Here is a 14,150-nt window from a genome sequence, read left to right on the forward strand (position 1 = left end):
GGCTACCCTGCAATTGCTGTTCTGATCCTAAGGTGGCAGCATCCATTGCCACTGATGTCTGCGTTACAGTGTTGGGGTCTACTTCAATGAATGGAGAATGTAATGACTTAACTCTGGTCCACTCTGGTGTAGTGATGGGTCCTAAAGCAAGTGACCCTAAAGCAGAAGACTACCCCAAGTGTTTGGTATTTCAGTAGTGATATAGGAGCAGCCAGCACAGCAGTGCACTCCTTGCCAAATCTTAAAAAAACAAAAAAAAACAAAAAACAAAAACAACAACAAAAAAAACCATTTACATATGTGTGTGCCTGCATGCATATTTCAACACACATGAAATCTCAGACAACTTCTGGGAGTTGGTTCGTGATCCTTCCATCATGCTCAGGGATTAAAATCAGGTCATTAGTTTGGCAACAAATCCCTTTACCTGATTCACCTTCTTGCCAGTCCTCTCCCCATATCTTGTGTGGCTTCTCATTGTCCAGAGTCCAGAGCTAGTACTCAGGCTTTCTGTAATCTCTCTCCTAGCCCTATCTTCCACGCCCATGTCCAGCCACATGGGCCTTTATCTGGAGCCTGGGCCCACTTCATCCAAGACTGCTGACATTTCAAACAAGATTCAGTTCCCTCTAAACTGCCTGCTCCACTCTCTAGGCCTGTGATCCGTTCTGCACTCCGGTTTTCTTGTTAGTGCCCTTTCTCACCTCTGGGCTGACCATGAAACCTTCCCTGGTGCCCCTCTACTCCACTGTACCTCATTCTTGGTTTGAGTTTGATTCTTGTTTTTGTCTCAAAGTTCTTGCTACATAGTTCAGGCTAACTTCAAACTTGAGATCCTCCTGCTTCCAAGGTATTGGGGATTACACCAGTGTTGTTTGAGCATGCCTCTCCCGATGCCCTATCTCATTGCACCTGACAGTAGACAGCTAGCCAGTTGTCTGTCCCAGCCATCTCAAGTATGACTGTCCCTTGGGACAAATTCTAGTCCTCTATTTATCAAGGAGCACACTGTGGATAGTTAACAGCTGCTGCCCATGAGCAGATGAGCCTTGAATTGGACTACCTGACAATATGTCTGCAGTCCACACTCCCACCTTTGCTGATTGCTGGCAGCCATGTGACATCACTGCCTGCACCACATTAGCTTTTTAACTGTTGTGTAATCACTTCCTGTGTCCCTCACATAGACAAAATGACACTGTGGACAGTTCAGCATGTGCTGGCTAATTGGTGGGCAAATGGTAAGTGTTAGCTGTGGGTAAGATGAGGTGGAGAAGTCCCAGACGAAGGGCAGAGCACTGGAATAAAGCACACTGAAGACATCTTGACATTGTCAATGAGAGTATTAGGATAGACAGCATAGGACAGCAGGCCGGAGAGCAAGCCAAAGGACGGTGCCCTTACCCAGTGTGAGCGGAGGATGACAGGACGGTGCCCCTTACCCAGTGTGAGCGGAGGATGACAGGACGGTGCCCCTTACCCAGTGTGAGCGGAGGATGACAGGACGGTGCCCCTTACCCAGTGTGAGCGGAGGATGACAGTTGCTTTTGAGCTAGTAGATTGCTGGGAAGGTGCTCTTAGGCCATTGGAAAGGTGAAGTGAGTGGGCTTTGGGAGAAACCCACACTGTCTTACAGTCATTTGTTTTTATTTGAGAAAATCTAGGGAAAACAATAATAGGAAAAAGAAAAGGCCAGGTTTTCAAAGGGTTTTCATCTTAAACATGTAAAACGTATTCTAGTTTTAAGGGGAAAAAAAGTGTATTTAAAATTGTCATGAATAATTAGGCTAAATACTAAAACAATTGATCATGAAATAAAAATTCTTCCACTGGGCGGTGGTGGCACACACCTTTAATCCCAGCACTCGGGAGGCAGAGGCAGGTGGATCTCTGTGAGTTCAAGGCCAGCCTGGTCTACAGAGTGAGTTCCAGGAAAGGCGCAAAGCTACACAGAGAAACCCTGTCTCAAAAAACCAAAACAAAAAACAAAAAACAAAAAAAAACAAACAAACAAAAAATTTCTTCCAAAATACAATAACCAAAACAATTGATGATGAAATTAAAAATTCTTCCAAAATAGCAAGATTTAAGAATGTTTATCCCAATGGTTAGAGTAATTACTTACAATTAAATAAATTTTTCCAAAACATAAATGTTTAAGTGAATTAAGGCAATGTTAATGTTTCTTATGGTGATCTCTTTCTGACAACAGAAAGGGCACAAATCCTTGAATTGTATGCAGCCAAAGGAAGACTCTTCTGTTTCATTAACATGAGAAATACTTCTATTCCTAAAGCAATTACATTTGTTGGTGCAGTGATAAAATTAATGTGATGTGAGGTAGCTTGACACATGCATGCATTTGGCCCCTGCCCTGTACTGCTGAAGTCCAGAGTCAGTTCCAGATGGGTTAGGACCCGAGTGTGAGAGGCTGAGGTAGGAAGTAACACAGAACATCCTTACCATGAGAGTCCCTAAGCAGGACACAGCTGGCAGAGCACAAGGACAGCATCCTCAGAAGAGGCGGGAGGGCAGGAGGAAGAATATACACTGTTGTATATTATAGACGTGGCATATGCAACCGTACTGTGTTGATACATATGTTGATATATTGAAAATGTTCAGTAAAAGTGGAAAAGAGATTGAACAAACATTTCATTAAAAAAAAAAAAGTCTAACTGGCCAATAAATGAAAATCTGTCCGCACATGTGGACATGGGGCAGTGCAGATCACAATCTCAGTGGTTGCCTTTACTCTCTACCTGAGTGGCTACTATGTAGCAGTTCTTGTTAAACTTGCAGATAGCATTGGGCCCAGAGCTCATCTTTCCTAGAGCTGAGCATGGGCACTCTGACCCTGAACTTCCCACAGCCATGTGTGCACCTGTACAGGACACTGAAAATGATTGCAGCCACACTGTAATATCCCAAATTTTCATTAATAGTGACCTTTTAAAATAGGATGTATTCATATGGAAATACCATATTTGTTATGTTAATATGGTAATTCACTCAGTATGAAACCTATAAATTGAACAGTGAAAATAAAACAATGCATCACAAAATTAACCTCAGCGTTGAGTGACAGTCACCAACCTGGCAGGAAAGGCATGATTCCTGGGAGGGTCCAGGAAGCAAGCATCTTAGGAGGGAGGGGTGGGTGGAGAGACAGGCTGGTGGTTGGCTTGAACAGGTGTTCTTACTGTAAAAATTCAGGAAGCTACACACTAAGGTGTTCCCTGAAAATGTTTACACCTACAACAAAAATGCTTACAAATAAGTTATTGGGAATGATGAGTCCCTGCTTTGTTTAAAAATACACGCCACTTACCCCTGAAAGCATTCTTAATAGCGTGAGGGCTTTATAATACAAAAATGCTTTGGGAAAAATACTTTTAGTACTTTCCAGCGTTTCTCTTTAGGCATCTACAGCAGAATTAGGGTTCCCTTCATCATAAGCGTTGAGACAGTCCAACGGAGACGTTTCCCTGTGTCTGTTTGGATTCTTTGGTGTGAGCCATTTGTTTTTTGTTGTTGTTGTTGTTGTTGTTTGTTTTTTGTTTTTTGTTGTTGTTGTTTTTTTTAAACACTTAATGGCTTTGGTTTTGGTGTAAGTGGTTTGTTCTGGAGAACACATTAGCCTTTTAAGAAAGCAGAACTTTTGTTCCGGTTATTTTAAGTGGTGATTTCAGACGCTCCATTCTCTCAGCGCTGTGTGGGAGAAGGCATTCGATTCTGCGTTGGAATTGTGCGTCCACAGATGATGGTTATTAAGACCTGGGTGCGTGCCAGACATGGCCGGCCTACTGGGGAGAGGGGACAGGTTGCCTCTTCAAAGGAAGCAAGGTGTAACTGGGCTTGCTTTTACTGGAACATTCTAGACCCCGTGAGAATAAAGACCTGCCCATCTTTGTTCAGATACCTCCAATGTTGCTTAAAATCTTCCTGAGACAAGTTGGGGAAACTGAGGCCAAGGCAGGGAGCGACACATTCACCTGCCTCCGGACTCCGGGTGGCTTGGCCGGTGGCTCGCGATCCTCCCAGCGAGTGTCGCTCCCCAGCCTGAGCCTGCTTTGCACCCCGGCGCCCCTGGTGGAGCGGGAGGGCGGGGAGGGCGGCGGGGTGGGGCGGGGCGCGGTGACAGCCGAGCAGGGCCCGCCCCCGGCTCCCACCCGCGGCCGCCAGGGAACTCGCTCAGCCCCGGGTTCTGCTCGTTACCACCGCCCGCGCTCGCGCCGCTTCGCGTCCCGGTAAGACCCCCCCGCCCGCCAGCCCTAGGTCCCCCTCGGCCTCGCGGGGCTCCCTGCCGCCGCACCGGGGCGCAGCCATATCTGGGCAAAATATTCAGCTGTCGCCAGCGCCGAGAAGGGACTGAGCGTGGTTCCCTCTATAAATAGCCGCCGCCTCGGGTGGCCTTCGGGGCTAGGGGGCCTGGGGGTCCGGTTCCCCAGCCTGGCGATCGGCTCACTGGCGCTCGAGTCCCCGCAGCCTGGCGCGCGCGGTTCTGATCAGGGTGCCCGAGCTCTAGACCAGGTCGCCGAGGGACCTTGGGAGCCGTCCGGGGTGCCCCCGCGGGCATCAGCACGGGGCGAGCTGGGCACGAGCCCTCTGGGGAATCTGGGGAGGAAGGGAGTCCGCGCTCGGAGTTCGCTGAGCCTCGATCGCACCGACCTGGCGAGTGCGGGAAAAGTTTCCCAAACTGCTGGAGCTAGCGAGGTTTAAAGCCCCAGCCGCACCTGTGTTGCGCAGCCAGGTGGGACGGGAAAGAGCCTGGAAGCTGAGGGCCACTGGCTGTCGCCACCTCGGGGATGGCCTAGACAATCTTGCTTTTTTCTCTGGACCTCGATTTGTAGGGTGAAGTTAGGGTCCTTCGAGAGGATGGGGCCCGAGGCCATGAGAGCGTCCAGGCGTGCTCTGAACTGCCCACACCCTGCACCTGTTCTCCAGTTTCGGGCTGGGGATGCTGGGGACACAGCTGCAGAAGTCAGAGACTTGGGTGACTCTTGGAGCTCAGATCCTGGCTTAGGACCCACTAGGGCCCTCGGAATAGCTTGGGAAGTGTGCCTGGGGTGCTTTGGGACATCTCTAGCCCTAGAAGCTTGGCAAAACAAGTGACCAAATGAACTGGGCAGGCTCAGGGAATTCAGTTCTCTGACTGTGGCACCTGCGATGCTCCCTTCACCAAGCAGTCCTGCTCTCTCCTTAATTCCCCTCTCTCAGTTGGTGCTCACCTTCCCCAATGAGACTTCTGAAGACCACCTGGCCCCTACAGAGACGGACCCTAAACCCAGATCCTGGGTTCTTGAGGGGGGAAACCAAAAAGCTGATCTTTCTCCCTAGGTCACCACCATTGTTGACTGTGAAGGGCCTTGCTGGAGGTCGTGCATACCCTGCTGCAGTCTGCCTGTCTTTCCTGTTTCTTACCCTTCCTGGGCAGGTCTGGGGACTCTCTGAGCCCCTCTTTTGTGATCTGTCGATGGCCCGGGACTTTCCCAGGCTGCAGTAACAGTGTGAAGATTCTAGTACTAGATCTCGAAGGTTCCTCCGTTTCCTCTAAGGCTATCTCTGTGCTTCACAGATAAAGGAATGAAGGGGGAGGCGAGCCATATAGGAAGGTTCCCACCGACTTCAAACCTCACAACAAACAGGCAGAGTGAAGACAAGGAACCTGTCACTCTGGCATCTTATCTCTAATGAGCTAGCCTCACAGTCCACCGTTTAGACAGCAATTGGCCTTTGGGTGCCTAGCATCCTAAGTGGGAGGTTAGAGTCCTCTAAAAATAGCCTCAGCCCACCTTATCAGAGTCTCACACCTTCTCCCTCCTCTTGGGCAGGCTGTTTGCTGCAACTTAACTGCAGAAAACAGGGACTAGGTGGTGTGGGCTCTGTGTCATGAAGGGGGATGGGCCTGGAGTTCGGGCAGGCCCCTGGCTCCAGTCCCAGCTCTGTTACCCACCCAGTGTGACCTTGAGAGACGACCCGGTGGACAAGACAGTCTTTAGCAGAGCTGGAGTGCAGAGGGGCTGGAGTTCTTCTGGAAGCCTTCTAGCATGGGCAAACGGAAATGCAGGAAGAGGGTCTGGGGCACCCATCCTAGGATGAGGACCTTTCCAAGAGCTGAGTGGAGATGTGGGCAATGACAGTTACCACACAGGAACAGCGTGGTTGAGAACTGGGGAGAAGCCATCAGAATTAGCTGGCCCAGGGGACTTAGTTGCAGCATGGCAGAGCATTCAAAACTAGGCTCTGCCGGTGACCTAGCTTGTCTCACCTCAGTTTCCCCTGCATGCAGCAGGCCTAACAATAGTAGCCACTATTGTTATTCAGGCTGTGGAAGGGAGTGTTGGTAGGCAAGCCCTGAGCTTCGAGCTAGCCTGGCACCTTGTGAAGATGTGATAGAAGGTGGCAGGAGCTGGGGCAGAGGGGAGGCCGTGTTTGTGGCAAGTGTGAGAGGAGGGTAGAAGAGAATCCAGGGGTGAGCACAGAGTGCAAGAGAATCTAAGGGCTGTGCCTATGGCAGGATGGAGGTCCTTCCTTAAGGACATGCCTCATGTCACTGGGTCTGCATGTGGCTTTCGACCCTCAGGACTTTACTGAGCAAAAAAAGGGTAAAATGAGGCAGGGCCCCGAGTCCCCTGACTGACTTCAGTATCTGTAAAGGAGGGTGGCAGTTAGCCATGAAGGGTGAGTTGACCCTGCTGTGGGGGCCTCGTGATCTTGGCTTGCTTATTTCTGAGATGATGTCATCTATTGATGACTTCTGCTGAGCCCAGTCATATGGCTTCTTCCGGACAGTGTTTTGATTTTTCCGTCTTCCTAATGGACTAGCCCAGGCTGCCAACATTTCTAAAGAGGCCAGTTCATTTTCCCTTAAAGCCAGAACATCAGCTTGATCAATTATTTGGCTACTAAGAGTCATTATCAGTTTAAAGCCAGGGGCCTGCTTCCTGTTCTGTCACACAGTGCTGGAGCCACCTCTCTCTGCGTTTGTTTTGTAAAGTCCTCTGGTTTATTATGATGGCAACAGGCTCCCAGTTGCTCTCGATGATAATGAAAGAATGAGCTCACTGGAATCAACCTAGGACATGGTCTGGAGTCTTCTGGGCTGAGGCACTGGGTTCTTGTCTGCTAGGAAAGCTAAACAAACACCAGCATTTCTCCTGTTCTTCCCTCATGTCGTTTCGTGTGGTGATAAGCTTTGGGATAATCTCAGTATCGCAGTGCCCGAGAAGGTGGGAAGGAGGGGAGGGGACAGGTCCCACCCCTATAGTCCCGTCTTTTTCATACTCCCAGGGTCCTTAGCCCTGGCCGCCTTCACTCTGGGATGTTAGGATAGTGCCGCAGGGCTGTTCCTAGAGATGTCTGTAGTGGATGGTGGCACTGACCATTGGACATTTCCTCCCGTGCCCAGGTGAGCCAAGGGGCACCTCGAGACTTTACTCTCTCTTCTTCATAACTCATCTTCTGCTGCCTCTGGTGACCTCTCACCCCACTCCTCACAGACCTCCTTTCCTACCCGACAAGTTCACATATCCAAGCTCCTTAGCCCCAGGCTCCTGCATACTGCGCAAAGCCAGTAATGGGTCACCAAAATGTTTCTGCCTCCACAGACTGAGCTCAGCTCTCCTGTCAATCTTCCTCTTGTGTTCTCATCTTGGTCATCAGTGACACAGTCTACCCAGGTACCAAGTCTCCTTTCCCTTTACTGTCCCTTCACACAGTCACCCAGTCCACTCTATCTTTCTTTACAGCTCCTAGCCATTCTTAGGTCCACGTGGACCACTCCAGTCAAGGACTTCTGCATTTCCACCCCAGGCTATTGTTGGGGGTCTCTTAAAAGGGACTATGCCACTGTTCAAAGGACTTCCCAAAGCAGAGCTATGGCCTTTAAAATGCTTTTTTTTGGGGGGGACTCCCCATTTCCTGTTAAAGACCAGAGATTCCTTAGCATTAAGCAAGAACTGGTCCCAGAGTACTTTGAAATCCCTACTAGACCTGCTCCAATTCCATGAGCCTTCCAGTGGTCAGAAGTATGCTGGTCAGAAGTATGCTGATATTTTGTGTCTCCCGCCTTCACCTCGCTACTCTGTCTGCCTGGGATGCTGCTCTCCCCGTACTCTGCCAAGGAACTTCCAAACATCCTTTAGAGCCCAGCTCCTTGGTTTCCTGTCCGCGCTCCCTTCTAGCTCCTAGAGCACCAGCACAGTGTTCTCACACTGGACCCATCTGCTGCCTTCTGTCTGAGCAGACAGGAAGCTGCTGGAGGGAGGTGCCGGTGGTCCTGTGTTTATGGAACATCCTTCTGTGGCTTGCTGTGATATAGGTTCTAGTAAACAGTTGGCAGATGAGTGGATGAGTGAATGACTAAGTCATCATAATGACAGGCATACACTACACACCAACCGGCACTTAACCTGTTTCCCATCCACCAGGCCATTGGCCCTATGGGGCCAGGAACCAGATCTGCTTGGTTGCTTCCTGTCAGGTGCCTAGCCTCTATCAGTCCCATCACACTGAACAGCCTATGAGACAGTCCACCAGGTCACTTGAAACTCACCACAATCCTGTGAAGGAGAAACCTGGTTTTGTTTTTGTTTGTTTTTTTTAATAATTAGACAGTGGACTCCAGCAGGAATTGGGGTGCACATTGCAGAATACTGAGGTGCTGTCAGGGTTATAACAAGGGTCCTCACATCTGTGTCTGGGCTTCTCTCTCATTACTGGGCATCTCAACCATGTGGAATCTTTATGTAAATGTGCAGATTCTAGCTCAATAGGTGTGAGATGGGGCTTGAGAGTATGAATTTCCAATGAGCGCCTTGCTTCTAACAAGCTGGACCATGCCTATCAAGTAATAAACCTAATTACCTCCAACATCGCTTACAGCAACAATAAAGTGATCCTGACCTTCATCCCATCCATACCCACAGCAGCTTTCTCCTGCCAAACTTTATTAGTGTTTTCTAAAATCTGCAGGTGAATACTTTTGCACAATGGCTCAATGTCAAGGGCTCTTTCTGGTCAGCACACTGCTTGAAAGTTTTGTATCAACAAGCTTTTAGACAGTGTTGGGGTGGGCACCTTGAGACAGCAGAGATGCTGAAATATCAGACACCCAAGGGTGTGCAGATTGAAAAGTGACAGAGGAAGTCATGAAGACAGGACCCCCCACACACACACACACACAGATTCAGGCAGATCACAGAACTCTGGAGGCCAGTGCTGCGTGCAGTTGTGTGTGAGCTTTGGGCATCAAGTTCTGCTTGCTTACGTAAAAGCATTTGAGACGGCTCAACATGAATCTAGATGGCCAAGGAAACTCACAAAGACACACATTCTTAAAGACAGCAGAAACCTGGAAGATCACAATCATGACACTCTTTGAGAATCTGATTAGTGCTGTGGATCCTTGCTGTAGAAAAATAAATGTATCCATCCATATGTTAGCTCTCATAGCGTTTCAGGTGGTGCAGAGACCCCTGGAACCCATTCAAAAGTGTGAATGCCCAACACAGAAGGGGCAAGTACTGTGAGAGGGTCCTGGCTGACATGGCAACTGTTTCTGGATACCCAGCTCCCAGTTAGTGCTGGCAGCTGAGGAGATGAGGTCAGCCTCTCTGTCTGACGCAGGAAGGCCATGGGTCTTTCTAGAGACAGAAAAGCTTCCTGAGCCCAGAGTCTTGGTGTGTTGTTATGACAACACACCAAACTAGCTTCTTGTAAAAGCCACACATCACTAGCAGTTTAAGAAGCTTAGCACCGTGGCTAAGAACTTGGACTCTGGAGCCCAACTCCTTGGCTTCATGTCTCAAGCCTAACAAACACAGACTATGTGATCTCAAGTAACATCTACCCACTCTGTGTCTTAGTTCCCTCATCTATCAAGTGGGTTGTTGTCAGGATTAAATCAGTTACATGTAAATGCTAAGGACGGCACCTGGGACATGGTCCGTGCTAGGTTAGCATGAGTTCTCATGCCAAGGCAAGGCAACGGGGAGTGGGGATGATGGGCACAGCCTGATGACTCCCTAGATCTGAGCACTGGCTCTGTGGCCTTGCTTAGCACACTGGACTAGCATACCCTCCCCATCTATGCCGCCTGGAACCCCAGATGGCACGTGACTTGGAAACAGTGTCTTTGCAGTTAATTAAGGTGAGGTCATACCAGATAGAGTGGTCCTAAGGGCTGTGGCTGGTGTCCTTATAAGGAAAGTGAGTGCCTAGGGAAGAAGCCATGTGGCAAGGTAGCTGGGAACCGGGAGAAGGAGTGACAAGGCCTCACACACCAGAGATTGCCCAGAGTCACCAGAAGTGAAGAGAGAGTCAGGGGCAACCCCCTACCCTGTGCCCACCCCCAGATTCTCCCGGAAGGAACCTGTCTCACTAATGACTTGAATTAGGATGTCTGCCCTTCTGAACTGTTGTAGAATTGGTCATTTGTTGTGGCAGCCCTTAAAAGCCGATGTAAATAGTTTGCTTCACCTTCCTGCAACCTAAGCCTCTTCACCTATAAAATGAGAAGAATAAAAGTACTTGCCTTAACAAGACTGCAGGAAGTAAGCCGCACAGAGTTTGGTGTAGCAGGGTACTTCTGGGCAGTGAGCAAGAGTAAAACTGGTCAGTGGGAGTCAGCTGGTAGAGTGCTTGCCTAGCATGCTCTGGGCCCCCTGGCTTCATCAGCAGCAGTACTTGCTGCTCTCTCAAAGTACTCAGGTTTGGTTCCCAGCACAGATATTGGGCAGTTCACAACCATCCACTTGTAACTCCAGCTCCAGCGGATGCCCCGCCCTCTCCTGGCTTCTGTGGGCATCCTCATATCCATACACACACACACACACACACACACACACACACACACACACTTGCCCCGGCCAGTGGGGTGTCAATGGGGGCGACCCACCTGTGGGAGAGAATGAAAGGGATGGGAGACACAAAGGAGGACAGCAAGACAGGATTCTGATCAAGCTGCAAATTTTATTTTCCTCAGCAAGGCACAGGAGGGGGAAGGGGCAGGAAGGAGGGAAAGGGGAAAAGACGTGCAGAACATGGAATGGGGTGCAGATCGTGCAACTGTAGGATGTTGGCTAAGGTCACTGGTCAGGGCCCATTTGTTCTGTTTCTAGGCTACCTGACTGTGGAATGCTCTTTACATTCAGTTGTCATGGCACCTGACTGTGGAATGTCTTCTTATCTTTGGGGGCCTCTGGTTAGTAAATGGGTGTTACTGCTCTGGGAAAGGGCAGTAGGCTTATGACTTGTTCTCTGGCCTAGCTAGTACTTTTCCATGGTTCATGTTTGGTCCCTGACATCTCCCCCTTCTATACATATAGCAAAACAAAGAAAGGAGGCCCAAATGTTTCACGGTGACTGGGGAGCGGTGACAGAGGCTCTATCCCTGATAGGTTCCATTGTTAATCGGTCAGTTCATGTAGGCATCCCCACATGTTCCAAGGGAAGCTGGAACGATGCAATTTTTACAGGGGGCGTGTTTTAATCCAGGAGGGAAGAGTATAGGGTCTGCATAACCGCGGTGCAATAGAGCATGTCATCCAAGGCACCCAGGATGGTGGAGCACTTTAGTCTCCCTGCCTTCTGCAGTCCTGGCTGCACCCTCAATCCCCTAAGCAGTGGGCTCCAGCTCCCAGGCACAGGTGCATCCTCCCCTGGGCAGAGGGGTCTGTGCTGATATGGAGTCTGTATCTGGTTCATCGAGACCACATTCATGGAGGTCGAGGCGATGGTAATGAACCTGAATTTGTTTTGCGTGAAGTTTGGCCAGCTGACCGCACACAAATTGAGTTAGTCGAGACAAGGCCCAAGGACCGAACATCAAGACAAGCATGAGGCCAACCAAGGGTCCCAGGAGGGACGGCAGGAGGGTGGTTAACCAAGGAGATGCAGAGAACCAATTTTGGAACCAGCCTAGCTCTTGATCCCTTCCTCTTTTGCACTTCTCTAAGCCTTCGTGGACCTTGGCCATGCTATCCCTTGCTACTCCTGTGTGATCAGTATAGAAGCAACACTCTTCCTTAAGAGTGGCACAGAGGCCTCCTTGCTGTAAAAAGGAGGGTTTGGAGGACCACCTCTGAAAGGGAGGTGAGGGAGGATTCAAGGGCGGAAAATGCCTCGCTCAAGCTGCACTGTATCTTCATCTGTGGAAATTCTAAGCTCTGAATAATGTTGATTAGATAAAACCAGGGAGGCTATGCCTGTACTGGCCCGTGCAGCCCTGAGCCCCAGGAGGACGGTCAAAGTGACCATGGTCACAGGCTCCCTTTTTGAGCAATGGGGGGGGGGGCGCAAGGGTGGCAGTCTCTGCCAGAGTCTTCTCTTCCCATCTTCCCAAGAATTGATCTGGAGAATTATAGGTTAGCCTAGGGATAAGCTAAACCAATATGCAGAATAAGGGGGCAGAGGGATTATTTAAATGAAGAGAAATGCATGGTGTTAGGCCATCAGTACAGGCCCACCAAGTATCATTGGCAGGGAGAAGATATCCAGACTTAAGGGAGGTATTTAGGTTGTCTGTGACATTGCAAAGGGGTTGATAAACAGGGGGAATGGTAGCACCTCAGGTGACAAGGCAGCGGTCCGAGACCATAACTTGGGAGAGTTTAAGGCAAGATGTGGGTGGCTGTTGCCAGTGACAATTGTGTGGGTCAGTGGTTAGGGAGAAATCTAAATCAACAGCCACTCCATAAAATTGGGGGGGGAGGGCAGAAGGATAGCAAAGCCAGCAGGAGTCAACTAAATCAGGCTTGGAGGTATTAAGTACCTAGTAGGTTTTTGCAATAAGGGTGGTAATCATATCCTTGGTAGTTGGTGGGGGAGGTGGGAACGTGGGAGAAAAACCCCGTGGATATCTGAGATATATTGGTTGTAGGAAAATCAGTGTTGCCAAGAAGAGGGATGGGGCTGATGGCAACAGGGTGAGGGGAATTAACAGGCTGTTTTAGGAGTTTGATGAAGAAGATGACACCTGAATTGTGGCCATCTTGGTAGAGTAAGAGGCCCCATTCATAGCCCTGCTCCCAATTGGTAGCCTTCTTTCCGGGGTCGGTAAATTGGATCCTAAGAGGATGACACCATGAATTAATGCACTCAGGTCTGTCTAATAGTTCAAGGATTCTTAGGGCGGGAGTAATTGGCCCTAACAGTTATAAGGTCCCAGGATGAGGAAGGGTCCCAGGGCTCGGGGCGACCACTGCAGGTGTAATGACTCAAGCTGGATGATAGTAACCGGGGCAGACATAGAGGGTGGGTCTAATAAGGCGGGAGCGATGGAGGGCATTGCTACATCCAGGTGGGGCATGGGCTTGTAGGGGCGGTTAGGCTGTGCATGGGGACGGTGGGGGGAGTCGTTTTCTAGACCCCAAGGGGCCGCAGAGCCTGATGCGAGCTTACAGAGGTCTGGAAACAGGTCTGGCCACCAAGGGCCAGGGGTGACTAGGGAGGTTTGCCAGATGACATCCTGTTGCTCCATCAGCACCTGCCAGGTATGGTTTAAGGGCTGGTGGTGATTGGTGTTTTGGGGTAGGCTAGAGAGGCTGTGGCTCAGGAGGAGGAGTATGAGACCCCAGACAGCCAGCTGACTCACAATTGGCAGCTTCGTGGGTGATCTCCATCTCTTTGGGGTCTCGGTCTTTGATGATAGCTTCAGCATCTGGAAGAGAAGAAGGAGGGTCCTCAGGAATGTTAGGTAAATTTACAGACCAGACCAGGCGCTTAGGGAGCCAGCGTGGGGCATCATGTGCCTGGTCAAGGATGCAAGCAGAGCCATGGCCCCAGATAAGTAGGATCTGGACCATTCCAAATGCCTATAAGGGGGTCTCACCACATGACACTACCTGGGGTTGCCCATTGGAGGGAGCAGACAGTTGGGGAGTGGCCTGTGAGGCCCCATGGGGCACTCCCCAGAGCGGAGGGGCCAGGGGCTGGCCCCAAGTAAGTTTCCCGACAGATGGGGAGGGAGCAGGTGACCATGAACATAGGTTTTAGATTTACATTCCCTCACCCAATGAAGGCCATGGCCACATCTAGGGTGACCCCGGGCTGGGACATTGAGGCCATGCCCCCCGAGGGGGCAGGGATCCTCTTAGGGCATTCCCGCACAAAATGTCCTTGTTGTTTAAAGGAGAAGCAAAGGGGAC

The 14,150-nt window shown here is 50.1% G+C and overlaps 1 protein-coding gene across 2 annotated transcripts in view; it reads left to right on the forward strand.

Moving 5' to 3' along the window:
• The first annotated feature begins 4,140 nt into the window (after positions 1-4,140).
• Positions 4,141-14,150, forward strand: part of Tmod1 (tropomodulin 1) — an 83,492-nt gene continuing 73,482 nt past the window's right edge. For both annotated transcript variants that reach the window (XM_036177412.1, XM_036177413.1), the window contains exon 1: positions 4,141-4,250. The gene's annotated coding sequence lies outside the window, so the exon portion shown is untranslated. The remainder of the gene's footprint in view (positions 4,251-14,150) is intronic.

The sequence above is a fragment of the Onychomys torridus genome, chromosome 2, assembly GCF_903995425.1.
Source record: "Onychomys torridus chromosome 2, mOncTor1.1, whole genome shotgun sequence".
In the NCBI taxonomy this organism is placed as follows: Eukaryota; Metazoa; Chordata; class Mammalia; order Rodentia; family Cricetidae; genus Onychomys; species Onychomys torridus.